The 27,332-nt window shown below is 44.0% G+C and overlaps 1 protein-coding gene across 2 annotated transcripts in view; it reads left to right on the top strand.

Annotated features, from left to right (window-relative positions):
* Nucleotides 1–27,332, top strand: part of LOC124619362 (ATP-binding cassette sub-family G member 1-like) — a 779,674-nt gene that overhangs the window by 556,466 nt on the left and 195,876 nt on the right. The window lies entirely within an intron of this gene.

Genomic DNA, 27,332 nt, shown 5'->3' with positions numbered 1-27,332 from the left:
GACACTCAAGAATTGGTTGCACAAATATTCTGTACGCGGTCTTCTTTGCAGATGAGCTATACTTTCTTAGAATTCTCAGTGTAAATCGAAGTCGACCATTTAGAGCACGCTGACGCTTATCACACCAAATAGAAATTCTGTCCAAGTCATCCTGTACCAAAGGGTCCGCCCCGACGGCTGTATGGTCGGCGTGACGGACTGCCGTCCTAAGGGGTCCGGGTTCGATTCCCGACAATGCTGCTCAGTCGGAGCGGCGACTATGCACAGAAGTTGCGGGAAGGTGTAGCCAACAGTTGCAAGCAAATAAGATATTTTTTATTTTCACTGTGGACTGCATTTCGCGACTGATCGGACCTTACTTTTCAAACAGCCCTCGTAGAAATCAGAACGAGATGATCTCTGTGCGTTTAATTCGTGCGTAACTAATTTAAAATTCCTGAAAAAGAAAAAAAAAAGAAAATGTTACTGAAAGAGAACTCTATTTTCGGGAGGCATAATTGTTGCTACGTATCTTTGCGAAAGTTCTGAATGGTCAGCGTGACAGACTTCCGTCCTAAGGGGCCCGGGTTCCATTCCCGGCTGGGTCGGGGATTTTCTCCGCTCAGGGACTGAGTGTTGTGTTGTCTTCGTCATCATTTCATCCCCATCTGACGCGCAGGTCGCCCAATGTGGCTGGCAATGACGCCAAGCGCTCATTTCCATTTTAGGAAAGAATGGAAAAACTGGTGGAAGCCGACATCGGGGAAATCAGTTTTCCTTCCGGAGAAATTTAGGAATACGCGAGGCAGTACTAATCCTACCACCTATCTTAGAAGAGCGATTAAGGAAAGCGAAACCTAAATTTATAGCGTTAATAGACTTAGAGAAAACTATCGCTAATGTTGATTGGAATGCTCTCTTTCAAATTGTAAAGACGGCAGGAGTAAAATACAGGGACCGAAAGCCTATTTACAGCTTGCACAGAAACCAGAAGGCAGTAATAAGGGTCGAGGGGAATGAAAGGAAAGCTGTGGTTGAGAAGGTACCGAGACAGGTTTGTAGACTATCCCCGATGTTATTCAATCTGTACATCGAACAAGCAGTAAAGGAAAACAAAGAAAAATTTGGAGCAGGAACTACAGTTCAGGGAGAAGAAAGAAAAACTCTGAGGTTTGCCGATGGCATTGTAATTCTGTCAGAGACAGCAAAGGACTTGGGAGAGCAGTTAAATGGAATGAACAGTGCCTTGAAAGGAGGATATAAGATGAACATCAACAAAAACAAAACAAGGAGAACGGAATTTAGTCGAAATAAATCAGGTAACGCAGAGGGATTCAGATTAGGAAACGAGACACTGACGAGTTTTGCTGTTTGGGCAGCAAAATAACTGATGATGGCTAAAGTACAGAAGATATAAAATGAAGACTGGCAGTGGGGAAAAAAGAGCTTCTGAAGAAGAGAAATTTGTTAACATCGAATATTGATTTGATAGTTGGGAAGTCTTTTTCTGAAAGTATTTGCCTAGAGTCCGCGCATGGTAGTGAAACATGGACGATAAAGAATTCCGACAAAAAGAGAGTAGAAGTTTTCGAAATGTTGTGCAGAAGGATGTTGAAAGTTAGATTGGCAGATCACGTAATTAATGTGGAGGTACTGAATAGAATTGGGGAGACGAGAAATTTGTGGCACAACTTGACCACAAGAAGGGATCAGTTGATAGCACACACCCTGAGACACCAAGCGATCACCCATTTTGTACTGGAGGGAAGTGTGAGGGTTAAAAATCGTAGAGGGAGACCAAGAAATGAATACACTAAGCTCATTCGGAACGATGTAGGTTGCAGTAGTTATTCGGAGACGAAGAGACTCACACAGGATAGAGTAGCATGGAGAGCTGTATCAAAGCAATCTTCGGACTGAACACAACAGCAACAACAACAACAACAACAACAACAACAAGGATTGAAAACCCATGAAATCAAGATCAGACATGAAATATTCTTTATTTGGATCGATTACTAGTTTCAGCTAATAACCCAGCCATCTTCTGATCATAAAATATTGTTGACGGATTTTGGTGACATTACATCTTCTCGCACTTCGTTAAAATCTTTCATAAAATGGCGACATCCATGCATGACATAATTAAAAACAGCTTTTTGTCGTTGGTGACCAGCATATTATTAAACGATGGTCAGGAAAGAATGGCGTTATGTCATCTATGGATGTTTTCATTTTAAAAATGATTTTTAATAATGTGTGAAACCGTAGTGACGGCAATACTAATCAAGAATGTTTTAAAATCGGAAGATGGCTAGATTGTTAGCCGAAACAAGTAATTCATCCAAATAAAGAAGATTTCATGTGCGATCTTAACTTTATGAATTTTTGATCCCTAACATAAATAAAAAATTTACAACAGGTCGTGTGTCTCATGGTTGACAATGTCAACAAACTTGACCTTTCTTTGTAATATGATATGCGAAAGATACAGACTTCCTCGGGCTGCACTAGATCGTTGTTGCTTATCAATACAACATACGTGATCGATTTCAAAATACACATTCCATCATGAGATGTATCAGAAAAACCAGTCATATCTATACCGATTCTGTGAAATACGTCCATGCAGTGGCAGCCGATATCCACCTGTGTCCTTGCCATACTGCTTAACTGGTTAAGCAATTTTGTGAAGACTTTTTGTTTTGCAACACGTTCGAAACCATGACAGACACTGGAGCATACCATTCAGAACTGGAAAAAAAAGTTTTCAGATAACTATTCGTGATTTTAGATATGCGGTAAATTGATATGGTAGGATACCTGAAGTTATCCGCTGCTCTTGCCCGGACGTATTTCATCAAAAAATTGATATGAAGGTATTTGCCTTACTCTTCGCTGTCAAGACCGGTTTGAAACAACAGAAGTACTTCATTCGACCTATACATACATAGAAGCATGAGTTAACGGTTGTACAAATAAGTTAGCGATATCAAAAATTACTAAATTTGTCGGTACAGTGAGTGATCTGCGTCAGTGCGGGGTGGGAACACTCGTGCCGGATTGACGCTGCTGCGGAGAGAGTTCTGCGAAGCCTAGGGTTGTTGCTGGGAAACTGTCGAATACGAAAGCAAAAAGCCTGGTTGTGACGATAGACTGTGATCTGTCCCTTAGCACAAGGTCTGAGTTCGATTGGAATGTGACAGTTTGGTTGTGAGTTGGCCAAGCCAGCGAATGTAGAATCAAAAAACTACCTGAAGTGTCTTGGCCTCCGCAGAAATGGCAACACATTTCATCTCGGCACAAGAGTCACACACGCGAAAGTATACATTTAACAGATCCGTTGTTGTGATGTTGCTTGCAACTTGCATCACCACCGCGCAGATCCATGGGAACAAACATTACAAGGTTTTATGTTCAAACAGCGTTTCGTGATTTTTGACTGCAAGCAAACTGTTTCGTAATTCTTTACCGTAACTATAACTTACCCATTTCTTTTAACATCTAGAACCTACTTGTATGTCTTTCGACATAATGTAAACTCACATTGCCTGTATGTATAGGCTGCCAGAAAATCTTTGGATCGAACCTAGTCTCAGTAACAAAGAAATAGATCATTTGCTGCAGGCTTTTGCTGCCTAATGGGACGTCCTTCAATTAAGAATAGTGTAAAGACCTACTATTCAAACCAGAAATACCAAGGATGAGATTATTACATTTTGCTTTCTCCTCGCTTGTTGGGTCTCTATTTACCAAGGGAAGTTTCCGATTAGGACCCCAACTTTCTAAGCGTGCGAAAAGACTACGTGTTCGGCGGAAAATAACGCGGGGTTTAAATAAGATAATACGACGTAACATTCTCAGGATCTTACTTCGTACTTCATACGCGTCTAACTGAAGGCGGTGGAGTCTGCGACTGGAATCTGGATATTCAAAGTTTTCAACAGCTGTAGGACACCCTGAACGCAGGGTGTACGCAAAATACTGTGCCAAACCAGGAATCGATACCGGAACCTTCGCCTTTCGCTGGCAATTTCTCTACCGACTGAGCTATCCAGCTATACCACTCACTACTCGTCCTCACTGCCCTACTTGCACCAGTACCTATCTCTTACCACCCAGATTTCACAAAAGTTTTCGTACATACTATGTGGGACTATAACTCGTGGGAGAAAGGATATTGCAGAGACAAGGTTCAGCCGCAACCTGGGGGACTGTTTCCAGAATGAATTTTCACACTGCACCGGAGTGTGCGCCGATTTGAAATTTACTGGCAAGTTACTACAGTGTGCTGGGCAGGGGCCTTACCCGTGAAATCAAAGGTCCCAGGTTCGATACCCAATCCGGCGCACAGTTTTAATGTGCCAAAAAGTTCATCGCATTTTGCAAAAGAACCTATTATGGGAAACACCTACAACATTGCAGACACTCTACGGTGGTGGTCCTCTAAATTTGCCTTTCTTCAGCACACTTCGAAAGCCAACGTCCTCATCGCAGCTTAGTCTTTTAAGCTCGAGATGCAACAATCGGACTATCTGGAGCGACTTAAAGTGGAGCGACCACATAAAACAGATGTTGGAAACAGAAATGTCAGGCTGAGTTTCATGGAAAGAATCTCAAGGAAATGTACTTCGTCCCCGAAAGAACTGGCTTACAAAACGCTTGTCTGACTGAATGTCGAGTATTGCTCAATCAGTCTTGAGTACAGCTTTCCAGATTGGATTAACTGAAAAGAGAGAGATTATCTAATGAAGGGCGACGTATTTCTTCACGGGATCGTTTACTCGGTGCAAGAGCGTTTCAGGGAGACTGAAAAAACTCCAGCTGCAGACGCTACAGGAGAGATGCTCTGCACGACGGAGAAATTTACTATTGAATTTCCGAGAGAATACATTCCGGGAAGAGCAGGACAAATATTACTTCCTTCCACACACGTCTTGCGAAATGGCTACAAAGAGAAAATCCAAGAAATTTGAGCTAAGACGCAGCTACATTGACAGTCATTTTTCCCATACTCCATTCGCAAATGGAACAAGGAACGGGTGGGAGCATGGGGAGGAAGAGGAGGGGAAGATCATGGACCAAAAGTACCCTCCGCGACGGAACATAAGATGGTGTGCGGAGGACCAGTTTTTACGTAGATGCAGTGTGTCTTTACATTGGTTTTTCAATGAAGAACGACACTGTCAATAACCAAGAAGGTGTTAAAGTGATGTATTCTTTAGTAACGAAATTGCTTTCGATGAAAAGAATGTCTTCAGTCTATTTGCACATATACAGAAGTATTAGTTAACATTATCTGAAATAAGTCCTTGATATCATTAATGCTGACGAAAGTTACCTGATACGACAGACTTACAAGCATCTTTCCCTAGATTCAAAACATGTGTATGAGATACAGAATAAAATGTTTGAAGAAAATCTAATTACAGTCAATCCATCTACTTTCTTGAACTGTGCATGTATCCATGGAGACGGTCCTTTTATTTCGTTTAAAGTTTGGAGAATTTCGCCATCTTCGAATAGTTAGGCGCTGTTGTGTATCTCAGGTTCCCCGGTTTTCTGCTTACAGACTTTTTCTGTACGTGATGCACGTTTCCGTGTCAACTGTTTGGATTTACCTTTGTAGCCGAACTACACTAAATGGGGCAATGATTGTGAGATAAATGGAGTTTCTACCTCTTCCAACAAACCGATTCGCACTTTATGTGGTTCCTTTAATCACTTCAGACGAACGACGGGGACAGACGATTCTAAAAGCTAAAATTAAAATGTTAGTGTTCTTTCAGTGGCCGAAGGCATCATATTCCGGAGATATACGATTGTAATTGCGCTGGCGAGAAGAAGTAATTAAGATTTCCAAAATCAAGTCTCAACGACACAATGATTGTGTTGTACAGTTTCCAATTTCGTGCTTCTCTGGACGGCGGTACACTGGTTTGATAATGGTTGGAACGGAACTTTTGCGCTATCGACGGACCTACTCACGTACCGAGGTGGTGAATAACATGATGCGCTAGAGTCCTTTTTGCAATAAGTGTGGGATTCCTGGAACCACGCGACCGCTGAGGTCTCATGTTCGAATCCTGCCTCGGGCATGGATGTGTGTGATGTCCTTAGGTTAGTTAGGTTTAAGTAGTTCTAAGTTCTAGGGGACTTATGACCACACTAGTTGAGTCCCACAGTGCTCAGAGACATTTGAACCCTTTTTTGTTTCCTGTCGGCCTCTGGCAACCAAGCTATAAGCATTAGATGTTTTCCCTTAATCACTCCGGGCGAGACGAGGGAAGATTCCTTCCAGGGGCTGGTTCAGCAGTTTATCCACGACTTCCTTTCAGCCCTTACCACGAGGGAGCCTTGTATTCATCTGGACGTTAGCTAAAGTTATAATATTCTTCTCTTCTGAGTGCTTATACTTCCAGTTACATCTAAAGAGCTTTTAAGCAAAGCGCTTGAAAATAGCGTTTAACTCAGACAAACGAGGAACAGTTTCACTCCAAATCCAAGTTTGACAATTGCGTTAAAACATAATTTGTGTAATATAATATTTTTTGTAAAAAGAGTTTATCTTTCCTCCATTGCCATTTCGCTAGAAGTATAAAAAAAATAGATTTAATCACAATTTTATACTGTTGCGATATCTCACAACCAAAGTATCATCTTTTCATTAATCGAGAACCAGGGTAAGCTAAAGATCAGCATGACACCACGGTTAAGGTTTCCGTATACAGCTTCGCTGACTTTAACTCTCAACCAAATTTGTCACCTTTTAATGTAACGTAGACCTTGGGCTGCGCTGCAGGTTAGTCTGTCACCGAAATCTGCCTTCTGAAAACTAATATAAAATATTATCTGTGTTCATTCCCTCTTTGGTTACGATCGTATGTATGGCTTCACAACACACGTGGTCATTACGTTACGTGACGCAGCGGAAATTCGGTATCGGTAGGCTCAGTTTACCCCTGCAAATAAACGCAAATGTACTCCAGCAGACTGTGATGGTGCTTTAACTTACGGAGCTTCGTAGATTGTTCAAGATAACGTTTTTATGCAAATAATAGAAACGAAGTGCGGAGAAATGAAATTTCGCTAGCAAGATTCCAGAGCCATTTAAGCGTGTACTTGATAAGTGGTTTAAGCTTCCAGTGAAAGGTAGCAAATGTGCAAAATATGACGAAGACGTCTGACACAGCGCAGTTACCCGAGAACTGCTGTCTGCCTGCAGCCTTTGGTCTCATGTTTAGCTCATTTCCAGCTCTTCGCCGCGAAATGTTCGAATGGTGATGCTAACAATCGTTTATATTCATCTTTTCAAGAGATCTTCAGCCGTTTTATGAAAGCTACGTACTCTCATTGAAACCACAGTCATTGCTTCATCGTAATTTCAGTAAATTGCGTTGCAAACGTCAGCCATACCTGCGCATTACGACATCTCCAAATGATGTTTCGATATTTTCGGAGGCCCGTGGCGTATTTCATGTTGCCGTCTTACGTGTCCCACCCTATACATTTTACAATATTTACACCCTAGACGGTAGTTAAAGTCACAGTTGCACATAATTTAAGACCGTTTTCTCGGGGCTGATGATACTTCGAAATACGTATAAACTGAAAGCAACTGGCTGCTGTAATGAACAGCCGGCACGGTAGATCAGCGTGTTCGGACAGAGGGCTGCTCGCCCTCACTAATAAAATAACTGAGTGAACGTCTATCATCGGACGTCCACCACGAACAAATTCATCGACCAATATAGAGCAAAATGAGATTTTTGCCGGCACGGTAGCTCAGCGTGTTCAGTCAGAGGGTTAACAGCCCTCTGTAATAAAAAAAACTGAGTTAATGGATCAATGACAAATTTAAATGGATGTCTTACGACGTCCGCTCCGAGCATATGCAATGAACGTAAAAAAAAAAAAAAAAAGCCGGCACGGTAGCTCAGCGTGTTCGGTCAGAGGGTTAGCTGCCCTCTGCAATAAAAAAAACTGAGTTAACCGATCAACAACGAACTTAAAACAGATGTCTTACGACGTCCGCCCCGAGCAGATACAACGAACAAAAGCGAACAAAATGAGATATATATAAAAAAAAATGAACATGGCTTCAGCTGAAAAGCGTCACGTGATACATATACCATACAGCAATAGCTAGTTGAAGGTGTGTTTCAAGAAGAAGCGACTTGCTTTCATTCTTGTATTTCTGCTAGAGAGAGTATCCAGATGCACACAAACACACATATTCCGACTGAGTAATGTTACACCCTTTGAACTTCTCTTACATTTGAATGAATTGACCTTCAGACGCCTTGCTTCACTGGCTTAACGTGGGACCTTGAACGCCCGTACAGTAGCAAATAGCGGCACTATTACAAAGAAGTGCGATTCAGTGTGTGCTTGCCGAAAGTGTGAATTAGCTGTAAACGGTGAAAGCAAATGCATTTTTTAAGGCGTGGACTGAGCGTTTCTGCTTCGCCATTTTTTAGTGCCAGTTTACAAACGAGTCGCAAAGTTCATCACCTTTTACCAAATAAATATCTTCTACGAGTTGATAGTGTGAGCCGTAAAGGGATGAAACAACACTTTCTTTTTCCGTTTCTCCGTCAGCAGCGTATTCTGCAGGCCCTGTTTCTCTAGGACAAGTGACGAAACGATGTGGAACTGGTTTAGAAACAGAGGGAATGTTCAGATACTTTACAGGTGCACAAGTTTTGTAGCAAAGTCCTGCGGCGTTTCCCAGATAAGAGTAAGTCATATAAACTCTTTAATGTCAGATTACGTTAGTTTTATGCCTTCCCACCCAACTGTTCAAGTTGGGTCTAATACGTTAACCACGTGAACTGGAGTGCCCACGACCTTACACTCTCCACCTTCGAATCAAAGCTGAGTTCATTCTCGTTATTCAGAAACGATGAAATAGCTTTCCGATGCGATTTGTGTGTTATGCAGCTGCATATGAAGCAAAATAGATACGATGGATTTCAGTCACCTTTGGGCACCACAAAACTGCCGTTTCTGAATGAAAAAGTAAAAGCTCGTAAATAGTATGACGTGTTCAAGAACTGTTTCTTTGGATTTCTTTTCAGAATATTTTTCCATTCACTAAAACTGTTTTAGCAAACTACGAAATAAATTGAAGTTGCTGAAAAATTGTGAAAAAAAAATTCGTTCGCCAATTTTCTGAAAGAGCGTCGTTCTCGCCGTTGACTATAGGAATTATTTACTTCACTATTGCAGTTTCGATCTTTGCGCCATTCTGAAGTTGTACTGCAAAAGACTTTGCTTCAGCACATGTTGTTGTTGTGGTCTTCAGTCCTGAGACTGGTTTGATGCAGCTCTCCATGCTACTCTATGCTGTGCAAGCTTCTTCATCTCCCAGTACCTACTGCAGCCTACATCCTTCTGAATCTGCTTAGTGTATTCATCTCTTGGTCTCCCTCTACGATTTTTATGCTCCACGCTGCCCTCCAGAACCAAATTTGTGATCCCTTCATGCCTCAGAACATGTCCTACAAACCGATATAGTCAAGTTGTGCCACAAACTCCTCTTCTCCTCAATTCTATTCAACACCTCCTCATTAGTTATGTGATCTACCCATATAATCTTCAGCATTCTTCTGTAGCACCACATTTCGAAAGCTTCTATTCTGTCAGACTTTAAAATGCTCTAGCATGTATACATGTCATCGTCAAAAATAGGCATTTTCACTTTAGAAATACATTAATACCAGACGAGTGCGAAGCTTTGTATGTCGTGAATTTATGTAAATTATGTAAAATGTTACCAATGTTAACATAATTCACGTAAATCATTAGAAATCGATGTTCTCAAGAGCAACTCGTCTGATGTTACTTTATTTCTACAGTAAAAATGCCTGTTTTTGACGATGACATGTATACATGTCGGAGGATTTTAAAGTCTGACATTTGCTGAAACAAAGTCTTTAGCAGTACCACTTGAAAATGGTCCACAGGCCGAAATTGCTAAAGTGAAATAAATAATTTTTACAGTGCACGGCGAAAATGATGTCCTTCAAAAAATTATACGTGAATGTGAACCCCGACCATGAGAAGTTAATCATTGGACATTGTTCCGTGAAAAACTGTCGATAAGCTCACAATCTAACGTAATAAAGCAAAACTGGTTTCATTTTCGACATCAGAATGAAAGACTGCAATATAAATAATGATGTCACATTTCTACTGCTCGTCTATCACTGTGTTACCATTCACTGACGTTCCGAAGATCTTTAAAAATACGTATTGTACGAACTGAGGAGAACTCTACAATAATGATTGCGTTAAGTTTAGTGAAGCGTTGAAAGGCGACGAGTTCGGCACGAACGGGTGTCTTCACTCGTAGCTGCGCTGGCGTAGTGGACCAGCGGCTCGGGAAGTGTTGTTGAGCCCAGCTCCGAGGGCGCTGAGTCTTGTTTTCATTCATTCGGCTGTGACGCGAGATGATAGGGCGGCCTGACCTTGCTCGCCCGTTACTGCTCTCACAGTGACGGGAGACTGTTCTCCGCTGTTCAATAGACGCCCTCCTTTGCTCTCGGCGTTCTTGGCGGCGATTCTCTACGGTCGACAGTATAGTGAAGGTCGTGTGTCTCCACAGGAAAATGGCGTAGTAGCTACAACAATGGACAGGTATTCGAAAGGTCAGTGGTTGGAGTCTGACATGGAAATCATTTTTTAAGCTTGTTATGATTGCGGTCAGTTAGTTCAAGCGAATATCCGAATGCTACGCCTGACCTCTCCCCTGTCCCTACATCTACGTGGATACGCTGCAAATCACATGTGCCTGCCTGAGGGTTCATCGAACCACCTTCACAATAATTCTCTATTATTCTAATGTACAGCGCGAGGAAGAAACGAATACCTATATCTTTCCGTGCGAGCTCTGATTTGCCTTATTCTATTATGAAGATCGGTTCTCCCTACGTAGGTCGGGGTCAACAACGTATTTTCGCATTTGGAGGAGGAAAATTGGTGATTGAAGTTTCGTGCGAAAATTCTGCAGCAACGAAGAAACCTTTATTTTAATGGTGTCCACCCCCCAAATCCTGTATCATTTCTGTGACACTCTCTCCCATATTTCGCGATAATACAAAACGTGCTGCCCTTGTTTGAACTTTCTCGGTGTACTTCGTCAATCCTACCTGGTAAGGATCCCACACCGAGCAGCAGTATTCTAAAAGAGGACGGACAAGCGTAGTGTAGGCAGTCTTCTTAGTAGATCTGTTACATTTTCTCAGTGTCCTGCCAATAAAACGCAGTCTTTGGTTATCCTTCCCCACAACATTTCTATGTATTTCTTCCCATTTAAGTCCTTCGTAATTGTAATTACTAGGCATTTAGTTGAACTTACGGCCTTTATGGATGCATGGAGCATGGAGAGCTGCATCAAACCAGTCTCAGGACTGAAGACCACAACAACAACAACAACAACAACACGGCCTTTAGATTTCACTGATTTATCGGTAACCGAAGTTTAACGGATTCCTTTTAGCACTCATGTGGATGACCTGATACTTTCCATTACTTAGGATCAATTGCCAATTTTCGCACCGTACAGGTATCTTTTGTAATTTGTTTTGCAATTTGTTTTGATCTTCTGATGACTTTATTAGTCGATAAACGACAGCATCATCTAAAAACAACCTATGACGCCTGCTCAGATGTCTCCTTTAAGACTAGCAAAGGACCTATAACAGTACATTGAGGAACGTCACAAATCACTTCTGTTTTACTCGATGACTTTCCGTCGATTACTACGAACTGTGACTTCTCTGACAGGAAATCACAAATCCAGCCACATAACTAAGATGATATTCCATATGCATGCAATTTCACTACAAGCCGCTTGTGTGGTACAGTGTGAAAAGCCTTCCGGAGATCCAGAAATACGGAGCCGATCTGAAAGCCCTTGTCAATAGCACTCAACGATTCATGCGAATAAAGAGCTAGTTGTTTTACAAGAGCGATGTTTTCTAAATCCGTGTTGACCGTGTGTCACTAGACCGTTCTGCAAAACTTTTGGAAATTTGTGGTAATGTGGGACGAAACTGTGGAGGTCATCGGTCCCTAGGCGACAAGAGACACATCCATGTCCAAGGGAGGACTCGAACCTCCGACGGGGGAAGCCGTGCGAACCGTCACAAGGCGCCTTGAACTGCATGGCTACCCCGCGCGGCAGACCGTTCTCTTCGGGGTAGTTCATAATGTTCGATCACAATATATGTTCCAGAACCCTGCTGCATACCGACGTTAATTATATGGGACTGTATTTTTCTGGATTACTCCTACCACCTTTCTTGAATATTGGTGTGACTTGTGCAACTTTCAAGTCTTTGAGTACGAACGGTTGTATATGATTGATAAGTATGGGGCTACTGTATCAGCGTATTCCGAAAGGAACCTAATGGTATACAGTCTGGATCGGAATACTTGCTTTTGTTAAGTGATGTTGCTTGACTACTCCAAAGATATCTACTTCTACGTGTAGTATCCTGCCCATCCCTCTAATATAGGGCGCCAAGGAAGCTGTTTTCCCGGATCGCTAGACAATAATTCAAGCAAATCATATTAATGGAGTTTATTAGAGCGAGTTAAATTGACCATACTTAACTTTGCGTATTCACGAAAATGTGTCGCAAGCAAATGGCGACAAGCTAATAATCAATGTCATTCAGTATATACAATTTCAATGCAAGCAAAACAAAACAGTTCATAAGTCACTGCTGTAGCGTTTGTGTGTCGGCTTGTCTTCTACTTTCCTAGTCAGCGTACTATTGACTGATGTCGTCTCACAGCCCCCTCTGGTCTTCCGTGCTTCATCGTCGTGCCGACGCTTGCCGTTACACCGGAATACTACGTAACTTGGCAGTTGTTCTTGGTTCGAATTGTGGAGTATTTATTTCGTTTTCTTTGGTGAAGAAATTTTGAGAGTCAGTGTTTAGTAACTCTGCTTCGGCAGCACTGTCGTCTATAGCATTTCCATTACTGTCGCGCAGAGAAGGCATTGATTGTGTCTTGCCGCTAGCATACTTCACATACAACTAGAATCTCCTTGGATTTTCTGCCAGGTTTCGAGATGGAGCTTCGTTGTGGATACTATTGTAAGCATCTCTCATTGAAGTCCGTGCTAAATTTTGAGCTTCTGTAGAAGATTTTGCGTCCGTTTAAACTTGGTGTGTTTTTGTGCCTTTTTTTTTCTTATTGTTTCTGCAACAGTGTTCTGTCCCTTTTGTGTACCAAGGAGGGATATCCGAATGCTTCCTTAACAACATTTCGCCTGACCCTCCCATGTTCCTGTATACGAGGAGCATTCAATAAGTAACGTAAAACTTTTTTTTTTCTCAGACACTTTTGGCTGAAAAAATGCGGAGTTTGTTTTGGGGCATCGTGGAATATTCTCACTTCAGTTCCTACAGCTTCTTGAAGTTCCGACAGGTGTTGGCGCAGTATGTAGCCTTCAAAATTGCTTAAGGGAGGTGCGTTCCAAGCAGAGAGCTAAAATTGAGTTTCCTTCGGCGGAAAACCAGAGCATCGCAGATATTCATAGGCTCTTGCAGGACGTCTACGGAAACCTAACAGTGAACAAAAGCACGGCGATTCGTTGGGCGAGGCGTCTATCATCATCGCAGCAAGGTTGTGCAAACCTGTCCGATCTCCCACTTGCCGATCAGCCCCATACAGATGCGTGACACATGCAGTGTTTGGACTAATTCGAGGTGATCGACGGATCACAGTCAAACACCTAAGTTCCTCCAGATTGGAAACAAAGTACACGTACGAAGAAAGGGGACGCAAGAAACAGACTAGCATAGGCAAGGAGGCCATAGTTCGGTAAAATAAGAATACTGGTAAGAAACATTTGAAAAAGACATTTGTGTGACTGTCTGTCTGGAATCACCGGTTCCCGTGCGATCACCGAAGCGCTGTCGGGCGCGGTCGGCTCTTGGGTGGGTGACCATCCAGGCCGCCATGCGCTGTTGCCATTTTACGGGGTGCACTCAGCCTCGTGATGCCAATTGAGGAGCTACTCGGCCGAATAGTGGCGGCTTCGGTCAAGAATACCATCATAACGACCGGGAGAGCGGTGTGCTGGCCCCACGCACCTCCTATCCGCATCCTCCCATGAGTATGACACGGCGGTCGAATGGTCCCGGTGAGCCACTTGTGGCCTGTAGACGGAGTTGAGTGGTACGTCTGCAACAGAGTACGGCGTGGAAGCGAATCATGGATTGTGGGAAAACTGGAAAAGAAGAGAATCGTTTAAGATGTGGTGCTACAAAAGAATGTTGAAAAATAGGAGGGCAGATAAGATAAGGAATGAGGTGGTGCTCCGCGGAGAAACAGTAATTAGAAAGAGCTACGGGATGCTATGAAATGATTCTAGAGGGAGCTTTCGCGGCAAAACATTTGGATGATAACGATGTTAGAAATACGTACAGCAAATAATTGAGAAATGCGGATGTAGGTGCTACTCTGAATTGAGAAAATTACCACAGGATAGCAAAACGTATTGGGCAGCATCAGAGCAGTCAGAAGACTGTCGAAGAAACAAGAACACTTCAGGTCTGAAATTTTTAACAAAAAAGCGTTGCTAATAATATTTCCGCAAGTGATAAATTTAATATTGTTATTTTGTGAAGTAACAGGATGTGTCGGAAGTATTTAATGGCGTAGTTACATGGTCCAGTAAAACTAACGTGACGATCGCCTATGTTTGACAGTCACGCCCAATAACCACTCACAGATGGCAAATAGCAGCACTGGGTATATAAAGCGTGCCGGAGGACGCAGCAAATAGTGCAGTCATTGTCGTAATGCGGAAACGGAGCGATTTATCTGATGTCCAAATGAGTGTGACCACTGGCTTTCGCTGCTGCTACGGTCGCAGGTTCGAATCCTGCCTCGGGCATGGATGTGTGTGATGTCCTTAGTTAGGTTTAAGTAGGTCTAAGTCTAGGGGACTGATGACCTCCGATGTTAAGTCCCATAGTGCTTAGCGCCATTCGAACCATTTGAAATGGCTTTCGGGCCAAGGATGGAATCATTTCCGAAACGGCTAAGTCTGTATACTGTTCGCGTGCCTCCATGGTTCGCGTAAACCGTGCATGCACAATGGCGCAATCCAAAACCGGCGACGACGCAACTGTGATGCACCACGGGCTATGGATGACAGGGGTGAACGATGGCTGCGGAGGTGTGTACGGGCGAACGGGCGTGCAACTGTTGAGCAGCTGACAGCCCCGATGAACCAAGGAGCTACCAACAGTGTCTTCAAAGACCGTTCAGTGAACGTTACAGCCTCTGCAACAGGCCCCTGGTTCATGTACTCATGCTGACTGCTATTCATCTGCGACGAAGGCTGCAATTTCCACACCAGTACCGCAACTAGACGTCCACTGATTGGGGACAGTTGGCCATTTCAGATGAATCTCGGTTTATGCTCCATCGTACTGGTAGCTATTGGCGTTGTACGGTGCCAAACGTTGTGAAAACGAAACACTGCAGCAGTCGTCGGAAGAGTCCAGGCTGGGGAAGGGAACGTTATGGTCTGGGAAATGTTTTCATGGCATTCCCTGGGTGATCTCCTTATTCTGGATGCACAGTGGATTAACCAAGTATGCATTTATACTTGGGGACCATGTCCACCGCAACAATCAGTTTGTTGTCCCCTCAGCACGTGGCATGTACAAGCAGGAGAATGCAAAGTGTCGCGCAACTCGCATGGTACGTGCGTGGTTTTAAGAGCGCCAGGTTGAGTTTACCGTACTCCCTCGGCTAATAAACTGCCATGACTTAAAACCATTCGAGAATTTGTGTGACCACCTTGAACGGGGTGCTCGCGCCATGGATACTCAGCCGAGAAACCTGCCGCAGCTGGCCACGGCATTGGATTCGGCGCGGCTCCATACCCCTATCGATACCTTCCAGAACCTCACTGACTCTCTTCTTGCAAGTCCACGTTGCAAAAGTTGGTAATTCAGGCCTTTGAGAGGTTCTCACAGTAATGTGACTTGATCATTTATATCTGTCTTCTCTGAGTGTTATGCTCACATATTGACACAATTTTAATAATCTTCGTTGATCCATTATGGATCGTGGGGCGACGGCTGGCATGAACTTCTTGATGCAATGATTTACCAACAGCTGCATGATTTGTAGAAGTTTATTTTATTTTATGAACTTCTGTGTGCTGCTACCAGTTTCGGCATTACATTGGTGCCATCTTCAGGCCCCACTCGTCATAGTCGTAAAATCGCTATACACGGAAGGGGCCATATAACTGGATCCGTGAATCAATCGTCTTGCAACAGCTCTTGGTGGCCAGGCGACACAGACTGAGGCGGTTTGCAAACATCGATTGATTCACGGATCCAGTTATGTGGCTTCTTTCGTGTATAGCGATTTTACGACTATGACGAGTGGGGCCTGAAGATGGCATCAATGTAATGCCGAAACTGGTAGCAGCACATAGAAGCTCATAAAATAAAATAAACTTCTACAAATAATACGGCTGTTGGTAAATCATTGCATCAAGAAAAACAATTTTAATACACGCAATTCTCAGGATTCGGTAGAGAATTAGTCCTTTCTTCTCACTGACTTGTTGTACAGATTCTGATTCATTGCAGTAATCAGTTGTTAATAAATAAGCTATTTGATATTGCTTATGAAATTCAGGAAATATTTCAGGTAAAGAATGCTAAGATTTTTCAGTCGTTTGTGACTAATTTTTTGTACAACCACAAACTAGAAGTCGTAAACAACTCATTTTCTCGTGTTTAACCGCTGTTTCATATCTCCTTTTAGCCATATCGAATCCTGTTGTTGTGAAGTAATTTCCTTAACCAGTATTTCTGATCAGCAAAATGTATTATAGTGTATCGAATTAAAGTCTAGACATATCAGTAGTGTTTCACGCGTATGTAACTCTGCTACTGATGATCCATCCGTCGGACAGGGACATTAAATACGGCAGTCCCTTTGGTGCTACTCGCGAGTAATAATCCAGATCACTTGATAATTCGTACGTCATCTGTAGTAGTAGTAGTAGTAGTAGTAGTCTACCTGTGGCCACTATGTTACTCTTTGACGCCCTCCCCCCGAGGAGAGAAGAGGGACGGGTCAGTGGTTCGCTTCTCATGGTTAGGGTTCACAGCCATGTAGAACTTTTCAAAAGGCATCATATCCGCCACTGGCTATATAAATTATTTATATTCACGATTGCAGTTTCGGTTTTAGGGCCATTATCAAGTCATACGCTAAAACCACTGTGCCTCAGCACATTTCTAGCTTTAAAAATCCTTCGATATGTACAAATGTCATGTCATGTCATGTCATGTCGTGTGATTTGTGTTAATGATATTAACCTCGTTGAAAGGCTGAGAGACGGCGATAACATTTTGTATATCTAGGAAGATTTTTAAAGCCTGACACGTGCTAAAACGCTGTTGTCTGCAGTACAGCACTTGATAGTGTCCTCAAGGCCAAAATTACAGTTGTGAAAATAAATGCTGTCTACAGTCAGTGGCGAATATGATTTATTTTAAACAGACATTATTGTTTCAGTATTTTTCACGAATACCTAGGAGAATGGCTGAAGAGGTCAGTCACTGAGGATGAATCAGTTATGCAGCATTAAACGCAAATCATGAGGCCTGGAAATTAGTATAATCAGTTTTATCAGCCACTGCACCAGATAACTACATACACAACGCACGTCCTTGCATTCTTCAGTTGGGCCGGCGCTTTCGCACTGCTGATGTGTGTTCAAGTGATGCTACCACTTCTCACTGCTAATCTTAGACATACCTGTCCTGTACTGATAAAAGTCACAGAGAAATCTAATATAGATTTCTCTGTACCATCGTATTGTGATCACTGTTACGGAGTTTTCGTCTCGTTTCGCCGCTTTCGCGCGTCGTTTTAACAAAAGAAAAGAAAAGTGTGAGCTGTGAGTAAGGATGCAGATGTCGCTGAGACAGCAACTCAATTCCTGTAAGTTCAAGGAGACATCTGTACTGTTAAATATAAGTGTTATCGTAATTTAAATACAGTTTTATGGAGTTTCATGGACGACGGAAGATGCGTGATAGCATGATTTCCTTAAGTCAGTACTTTAACCATGACTAGAGATCGTTATGCAGTGGTTCTCTTCCACCCACTTAGGTGTGATAATTTTACTAGCCTGTGCATATTGTAATTAATCACACCCATGTAGGAAGAGCTTCAAACTTTAACAATGACTAATTCTGGGACTGATCTGTGACAAGGGAAGAAACCGCTGAAAAATGTTACGATCCGAAGAGCTACGTACAGAGAATTCTGCCACACAGTCGACGGAGAACAGGAAAGAGAAAGAGATCGTTCGCCTTTTCAACTAGAAATGTGGTCACTTAACAACAAGTAACTGACGTATGTCTTCGCATAACACTGCTTCCTCCAAATTTAGTGTCGTCCTTCGTCAAGATTACATCTAGAATTGTTGGGCACATTTCCTCGCCGCAAACTAAGCACGTGGTTATCAGCACAGCATTGTCGAGGTCGTTGCTTGTTTACGGGCTACGACCTCACAACAGTTCACTTGTGTTATCGGTATTACTACATGTTCAAAAAGACCTTGTAGTGCGTAGTCTTACAAAATATATTAACGGGAGGGAATAGTTCGCAGCTAAGTTTCTTTACTGCGCTGCAAAATAATACAGCAATTATATGGAGTATATACTTACTTTGTCCTTTTAGTACAGACTAAACGCTCGAACCAACTTGAGCAGCGTAAGATACTGCTACCGCCAATAACAGCAAGTGGTTGAAAGCAGCAATACTAATGTCGCGAGTTTCCATGTCGTATAGCAATATGCGGATATTAACCAGCCTGCTCGCAAGATTCTTCACGTGTACGTGATTGTATATTACGGGCTTTTTCTCTGTTGCGAACATATTTTCCGAGAAACAAAGTTAACCGAGGTAGCAAACCGAATAAACCATAATTACACTATTACTCTATAACGAGGCGGAGTCCAAGGTTCGGTTATATCAAAATATTCGGGAAATGTCCCTGAACAACCTCCGAAATTTTGTCGTCGGAGCTCCGATGCAAAAAATGGTGCAAACGGCTTTGAGCACTATGGCACTTAACATCTGAGGTCATCAGTCCCCTAGAACTTAGAACTACTTACATCTAACTAACCTAAGGACATCACAGACATCCATGCCCGAGGCTGGACTCGAACCTGCGACCGTAGCAGTCGCGCGGTTCCAAACTGAAGCGCCTAGAATCACTCGGCCACACAGGCCGGCTCGGAGCTCCGGTTCGCCTCGTACAAATATAAGGGCTTTTCATTAAGAAAAATAAGTTGATGTAAAACAACATCTTCCGTAATTTTAAGATAGGAGAAGAAACACTGTTAACGAAGTGAGGAATGGAAGTAAACATAATTGGTTGTCTCTGTCTGGTAATTTCACAGTTGAATTAGTTACTGAATCTCTACTCGTCTTGCATAAGAACTATAAGCCCACTAAAGACAAAGGATTACGAATTCAATTAGGCATACACTTTGAAGTAGAAAAGAGGTACGCGCGCGCGCACTCTCTCTCTCTCACACACACACACACACACACACACACACACACACATACAGGCTGCGGAATTCGCCGCTATCAGATCTGTAATGGCGAACATATTGGTTATTTGCATGTCGGGAGGATATGGAAACACGCGCGTCTCTGACGTGATACCGCCTTGAAATAGAATGATAACGGGAAAAATGAAGCAGTTACTGGCGACATCCTTGCCCTATTTGACGTCTCGTCCAAGTCCAATACAAGAATCGAACAGGACATTGCCAAATGACTAGCGGACTTGCCTTGCTGAACTGAGAGGGTATATTGCACTAGGGCGCTGTTAGTCGTTCGAATTTTACTCAGCGTGTGGCGTCTTCAGGAGAAATACGCGTTTGAGGAACAGCTTGGAAGCTGATAAATTACAGAAAAAATGCAGAGCAAAAGATTCGGGGACGGGTAATTTTCTCACATCGGACTTCCTATAAACTATTAGGAATAAGCTGACCCCATTGACTTGTGTGGTTTGCTGACTGTTTGCCCATTTTTTTAACCTTTTGATCGTAATATTATATTCAGTAGTGGTATTTGACAAATCACACTTTGGATGAGTGCTATTAAAGTAAGGGAATAAACCGAAAATGTGGGCGTGAGTAGGCGGGTATCTTATCGTGGACCCGGCTTGACACAGGCGCAACTTCGTAAGCAGTGCACTTCCTAGCGATAACGCAGCGACTGACGTAACATTGCTTGCGTTGTAATAACGAATCGTCTTCCAGAAGTGTATATAGATTTAGCAGAGATTATATCTGACGCAGAAATTTTGAAGTCCGTAGAGGTCTAAATCAGTGTCTTGTAGGATGAAGGCGTCTGCGTCTGTTTGTTTCTACACTATTTATTGAGCAACTCCAGACAGCAGTTGCAATTGGGATTATGATTGGTTTTCACCAAAATTATGTTTAGGTTTAGGATGCATATTTACCATCCATATTAGTTACCTCAATTGATAGCTCTCATCAGAAAGATTTTCTGTTTATCAGACCAATCATACCACATCGTCCATTTTAGTCTTGTGAAGCCTGTTGAAAACAACAGTCTTTATGTCTCCCTCCGCCCCTCCTACTCTTCCCACCACATTTAACGAATATTTACGTGAACGAATCAGTTGTATCACGTCGTCACATGCTTAGAGATCGCTCTTCTTCCATCAATATAATCGAAAACTCCCTAATATTTTCACCATATTCGGTTCACGGGCTGGCGTTTTCTATCGCGTTTGCTGGTTTCAAAGCTGAAAGATGCTGTAGTCACAGAAACAAACCCTCCAGTTGAGCCGGCCGCGGTGGTCTCGCGGTTCTAGGCGCTCAGTCCGGAACCGCGCGACTGCTACGGTCGCAGGTTCGAATCCTGCCTCGGGCATGGATATGTGTGATGTCCTTAGGTTAGTTCGGTTTAAGTAGTTCTAAGTTCTAGGGGACTGATGACCACAGATGTTAAGTCCCATAGTGCTCAGAGCCATTTGAACCAACTCCAGTTGAGACGGTGTAAGATGATCCCTCACAGCTCGCAGTGCTGCTGCCAACTTTCCAATGCCGAAACTATATCCGTCTACATAACTGTGACAACACTGAGACGTTGCCATAGAGACGTTTACAAAATCGCGTTGCGTAATTGGTTGAAGTAGGCCCGCGAAGCTGCCACGCCTCAATCCACTGCAACTGTCAGGGATCAGCTTCTTCCGACTAAGCTACACATTGAGGTGTCGGAAGTCATGGAATACCTCCTTTTGCCCGGCGTACTGCTGCAGCTCGACGTGGCATGGACCTAACAAGTCGTTGGAAGTCTCCTGCAGAAACATTGAGCCATGTTGCCCCTTTAGCCGTCCATAATTGCGAAAGTGTTGCCGGTGTAGGAGCTTGCGCACGGACTAGCCGCTCAGTTATCTCCCACAAATTTTCGGTGGCATTCATGTCGGGGGATATGGGTGGCCAAATCTTTCGCTCGAAATGTCCAGAATGTTCAAACAACTGTGACCAAGTGACACGGCGCGTTGTCGGAACTCACCTGACCAGGCCACGACTGTCCAGCCGTCTAAGGTGCAACCGATTGGTCACGATCACGAGAGAGGCGCTGCAGGCGATGTGCTATTACCAAAGGCACTCGCGTCGGTCATCTGCTGCCATGGTCCATCAACGGCAAATTCTGTCGCTCTGTCCTAACGAATACGTTCTTCGTACGTCCGACGTTGATTTCTGCGGTTATTTCACGTAGTTTGCTTGTGTGTTAGCACTGACAACTCTACGTAAACGCCGCTGCTCTCGGTCGTTAAGTGACAGACCGTCGGCCACCACGTTGCCCATGATGAGAGGTATTCTCGGCACACGCCTGACACTGTGTATCTCAGAATACTGAATTCTCTAAAGATTTCCGAAGTGGGGAGAGGAATGTCCTATGCGTCTAGCCCCAAGTAACACCCCGCTTTTCAAAAGCTGTTAATTCCCGTAGTGCGGCCATAATCACGTCGGAAATCATTTCACATGAATCACCCGAATGCAAATGACAGCTCCGCCCATGCACCGCCCTTTTATACAAAGTTTACCAATAATACTGCTATCTGTATATGTGGGCATAACGCTATCCCATGACTTTTGTCACCTCAATGTGTCAGTTGGAAGCGCAAGAATAATATACATTACTGCAGTAGGGTAGCACTGGGGAAGCGGCGGGCCACATTGGTTTCGCCACTATCTTTTAATTCAAAGCATATGCATTGCTGCCACTGAAATTGAAACTCCAGGAAAGATAGAAAATAACTAAATTTTACTTATTGTGCCTATACGCTGCAATGGGAAGAATACATTGTTAAATTTGTAGGTGGCTTATGGGTATAGAGTGTACTGTATTTAGTGCACAGAACTGCCACCTCTGGCAACAATAAGCACTGAAACCTGGCTGGGCATAAAGTCGAACTGAGCTTCGATAACAGATGCTGGTACGTCTTTCCATACTGCTTCAACTCTATGCTTGAGAGTGGTGACGTAGCAGTGTCTCTGCTACCCATGCTTGATCTTTTTAGTGGGTGAGAGGTCTGGAGAACATTCTGGACATGACAAAAGTGTAACATCCGCTGTATCAACATAGGTCAGGACAGTATAAGTGACGTGCAGTCTTGCCTTATTTTGTTGGAAGTTAACGTTACTGATATTTCGAAGACAGGGCACAGTAACATGCCCAAACACTTCGGAAAAATGGTTCAAATGGCTCTAAGCACTATGGGACTTAATATCTGAGGTCATCAGTCCCCTAGACTTAAAACTACTTAAACCGAGCTAACCTAAGGACATCACGCACATCCATGTCCAAGGCAGGATTCGAACCTGCGACCGTAGTAGCAGCGCGGTTCCGGGCTGAAGCGCCTAGAACCGCTCGGTCACAAAACACTTCGGAAACGTAGCGCCTGCTGTCTGATGTATGCGATCCAGAGGTGGCTGTGTTGTGTGTCCAGTGGCACTCAACTTCATCAAGGTAGGTGCTGGGTTCGTATGACGGTGACTGGTGCAGTGTGGCAAACATCGTTTTCCTTGGAGCCTCCACACAATCGTGGTACTGTTCGCAGAACAGGGACTTGTCTGAAAAGAGGATGTGTCCAGCGTTACTCTTCGTTGCACCACTGTCGACGCGTGTTACTCTGCTGCCGTGCCAAACGAAGCCGCAACAGTGGTCGTGGTGCCTGACAGTCTGTTATGCTCCAGATGTAATCGTACTGCCCGTGTGGGTACTTGTCTTGTTGGAAACAAGCCATATTGCTGGCTCAAGGTTCTTGTGACTGTACGACCCTGAACAGCCAAGCGAACATCGTACGTCAGCCCACTCGGGCACTAGTCGCGGCGGGCCGCTCACATCCTGCATGGCGTTGAATATTGCTCTTCTGAACCTATCGATTTCATATCCGCGTAACAATCATGGGATCCAGATCGAAGCGAGCAGCGGTATCGCAGAACTACGCTCTCCAGCTACAGTAATGTGACTACCCATCAAAAACCTTTGCCGGTGCGGAGCGCTGCAAGAGTTCATTGAACCCTCTGCCAGGCACTTTATTGTGAATAGTAGAGTAATCACGTAGATGTAGATGTAGAAGATGTGCAGGAAGAGAGTCAGTGAGGTTCTGGAATGCACCGTCAGGTAAGTATAGCAATGCCGACCTAGTGATTGTCAGTTGAGTATCTATGGCGCGAACAGCACGATCGAGATGTCCCTCACATTCCCGATGGGGTTTAAATCGGGACTACGGCAAACTCATCCTGATGCTCTTCGAACAACGCACGTGCATTGCAAGCTGTATAAAGCGTTACATTGTCCTACTGGTTATTCTATTGTGATGAAGAAAACGACTGCATGTAGGGATATATGCATACTTGTGTTAATCCATTGCTCCATACAGAATCGCTAGATCTCTCAGGGAATGCCAAGGAAACGTTCCCCAGACCATAACGCTCCCTCCTCCGGCCTGGAACCTTCCGACGATTGTTCTAGTATGTTTGCTTTCAGACGTTATCACGCCCTACACGCCAACATCCATCTGTCCGATAGATCATAAAACGTGATTCGTCGAAAAAGGCCACCTGTCGCCATTCAGTGGACGTCTGATTGCGGTAGTGCCGTGAAAACTCCAGCCTTCGCCGTCGATGAACAGCAGTCGGCATTGGTGCACGAAGCAGGCACCTGCTGTGGAGGCCCATACGCAGCAACGTTAGCTGAACGGTCATTGAGGAGACACTGTTGGTTGCCTCTTGGTTCATCTGGATGGTCAGTTGCTCAACATTTGCATGTCTTTCCATGTAGGCTTTCACCGCCGGCGTCTTTATCAGTAAACTCTTCCGGGCTAAGTTGCCGTGGTCGATCTGTAGAACTTCTTCTCCCTGACGTTTCGTTCTCAACTACGGAGAACATCTTCCGAGGTGAGTCGACGACTGGCTGCTAGGAGCTGGGGCCGCCGCTTATATAGAGATCGTAGGGGGCGCCACCACACGTCACGTGGCGTCGATGTGCAGCTATCTCTGGCTATCGTCTGTTCTCTCGATTGCAGGCAATCGATTGTCACGTGATTGATGCAACGTCGACCGCCATATCTTATCCAATTTTAATCCTTCTTCTTTACGATTAAAATTGTATTGATGTTTGTGGATTTCAATTGCCTCTCTATACATACGTGTATAATAGTGCGACGTCCTCGCTAGCACGCTTGTTTCACCAAATTTTATGTCGTGATCTCCATCCTTAAAAAGGATTAAAATTGGATAAGATATGGCGGTCGACGTTGCATCAATCACGTGACAATCGGTTGCCTGCAATCGAGAGAACAGACGATAGCCAGAGATAGCTGCACATCGACGCCACGTGACGTGTGGTGGCGCCCCCTACGATCTCTATATAAGCGGCGGCCCCAGCTCCTAGCAGCCAGTCGTCGACTCACCTCGGAAGATGTTCTCCGTAGTTGAGAACGAAACGTCAGGGAGAAGAAGTTCTACAGATCGACCACGGCAACTTAGCCCGGAAGAGTTTACTGATAAATTTGCATGTCTGTTCGCCCGTACACATCTCCGCAGCTGTCGTTCACCCGCGTCATCTATAGCACGTGGTGCTCGGCTGTTGCCTCGGCGACGGTTTTGGATAGTGCCATTGTGCCATGCACGGTATAGTCTAACCACGGGGGCACTCGAATTGTTTGCGGACTTAGTCGTTTCGGAAATCGTTTCACCCTTAGCCCGAAAGCCAGTGGTCATGTCCTTTTGGACGTCACATAAATCGCTCCGTTTCCACATTACGAAACGACTGCACTGTTTTCAGCACCCCCTTGACATGCTTTGTATACCTTCTATTGCCAGTGCTGCCACCTGTCTTCCGTGAGTGGTTGTTGCACTTTCGCATCGAATATTAATTAGACTGGGCCGTCTATAAAGTACGGTGCGAGCTGGCCACTACCTGGCTTCCGTCGAATTACGATGCGTATTGGTAGACGTTTCTTCTTCTTACACGAGGCGGAATTTATGGTCTTTTCACAAACCACCACAATGAAATGCGATTTATGGATGAGAAACCCACTGCGTAATATTTCCCTACATACAGAATGTAGATGACGTTACTCCTGATTACTCGTGCACTTACGCTGAAATGCTAATCATTTGCATGCCAGCTTGATGCCGAGCGGTCTAAGGCGCTGCAGTCATGGACTGTGCGGCTGGTCCCGGCGGAGGTTCGAGTCCTTCCTCGGGCATGGGTATGTGTGTTTGTCCTTAGGATAATTTAGGTTAAGTACTGTGTAAGCTTAGGGACTGATGACCTTAGCAGTTAAGTCCCATAAGATTTCACACACATTTGAACAATTGAACCAGTTTGATGTTTGCTATAAGCCGACTTGATGCTGTTGCAATTTTAGTGGTCAGTGTAGTTTCGTGGTGATACCAGATGCAACGCGAAACAAAGCATTTTCCAGTCAAACATCTCTTCAGAAGTTCTTGCGGAGCAACGCCTGTCCTACCTACACAGCAGGGGAGGTGATGCCAGGGAAGGCATGGGACTCGCAATTGGGAGGGCCCCCTCCATTCCTCGTCCGGTCATTCAGATTTATGTGGTTTGATGTTTGCTATAAGCCGACTTCATGCTGTTGCAATTTTAGTGGTCAGTGTAGTTTCGTGGTGATACTAGATGGAACGCGAAACAAAGCATTTTCCAGTCAAACATCTCTTCAGAAATTCTTGCGGAGCAACGCCTGTCCTACCTACACAGCAGGGGAGGTGGTGCCAGGGAAGGCATGGGACTCGCAATTGGGAGGGCCCCCTCCATTCCTCGTCCGGTCATTCAGATTTATGTGGTTTCACCTAAATAGCTTAAGGTAAATGCTACGATGGTTCCTTTCAAAACGACAAGGCTGACATCCAATCTGAGTCTGAGAGTGCGCTCACTTTTATGCCCTCGTCATTGATGTGACCTTAAACTCTAATCTTCCCTCTTTTTTTTTCCTGTTTAAACTTAAATGCCGCTTACGAAGTCAATAATCCTATTATTGATCCATTGCACCAATAGGGGGCATTATTTCGCACATTCAGATCATTTGTAATGCCGTTAACATCTTTATCCGGAGAATATGCGGGATTAACTGTTTAAATTCATCGCTTTAAGCAGGAAACGCGAAAAAATGTTGTTCATTATCAAGGAGAACATGTACATTATAGTTGTGCTTAGCGTAATAGTCTATGTGGTACAGAGTGGTTGCAGTTAAACTTTCGCTACCTGGCCCAGCGTTAACGGAAAACTATTTACCGTATTGGTACCCAATTTAATAGGAATGATATTCAGACTGTGCGCTGCAGCATTTGCTTTGTTAGTAGTATTACCGTCATGAAATATCGTTAGGCGCCGGTTCAGGTACGGTGACGTAGCGTTGAATAACGGGCATGACTGTGCATTAGAGTTGCAGTCAATCAACATGGGTCTGGACGAGGTGAGCAGGTCTTTACTCGTAAAGCTGTTTTATCAAAACTACTACTTACTGCTGCTCCTCTTCACGAGGACCGACTCAAAAGGAATACGAAGAGGTCATCTATTCGCTCCGGGGTCGAAGAACGTGATTCGGAAGTTATAATTGGGAATTTCTCCTGGGAGAGGTCACCAGATTTGAACCAGTGTGGTTTCTGGCTGTGGAGTTACCTGAAGGACAGAGTTTATCAGCGGGACACTAACACATTTTGGAGGCTGAAATGAGCTTAGCGAGGGAGGTGGCCAAC

Source organism: Schistocerca americana, chromosome 6 (genome assembly GCF_021461395.2).
Source record: "Schistocerca americana isolate TAMUIC-IGC-003095 chromosome 6, iqSchAmer2.1, whole genome shotgun sequence".
NCBI classification, from domain to species: domain Eukaryota; kingdom Metazoa; phylum Arthropoda; class Insecta; order Orthoptera; family Acrididae; genus Schistocerca; species Schistocerca americana.
Note: the sequence above shows the minus strand (reverse complement) of the source record. Positions and strands in the feature narration are given on the sequence as shown.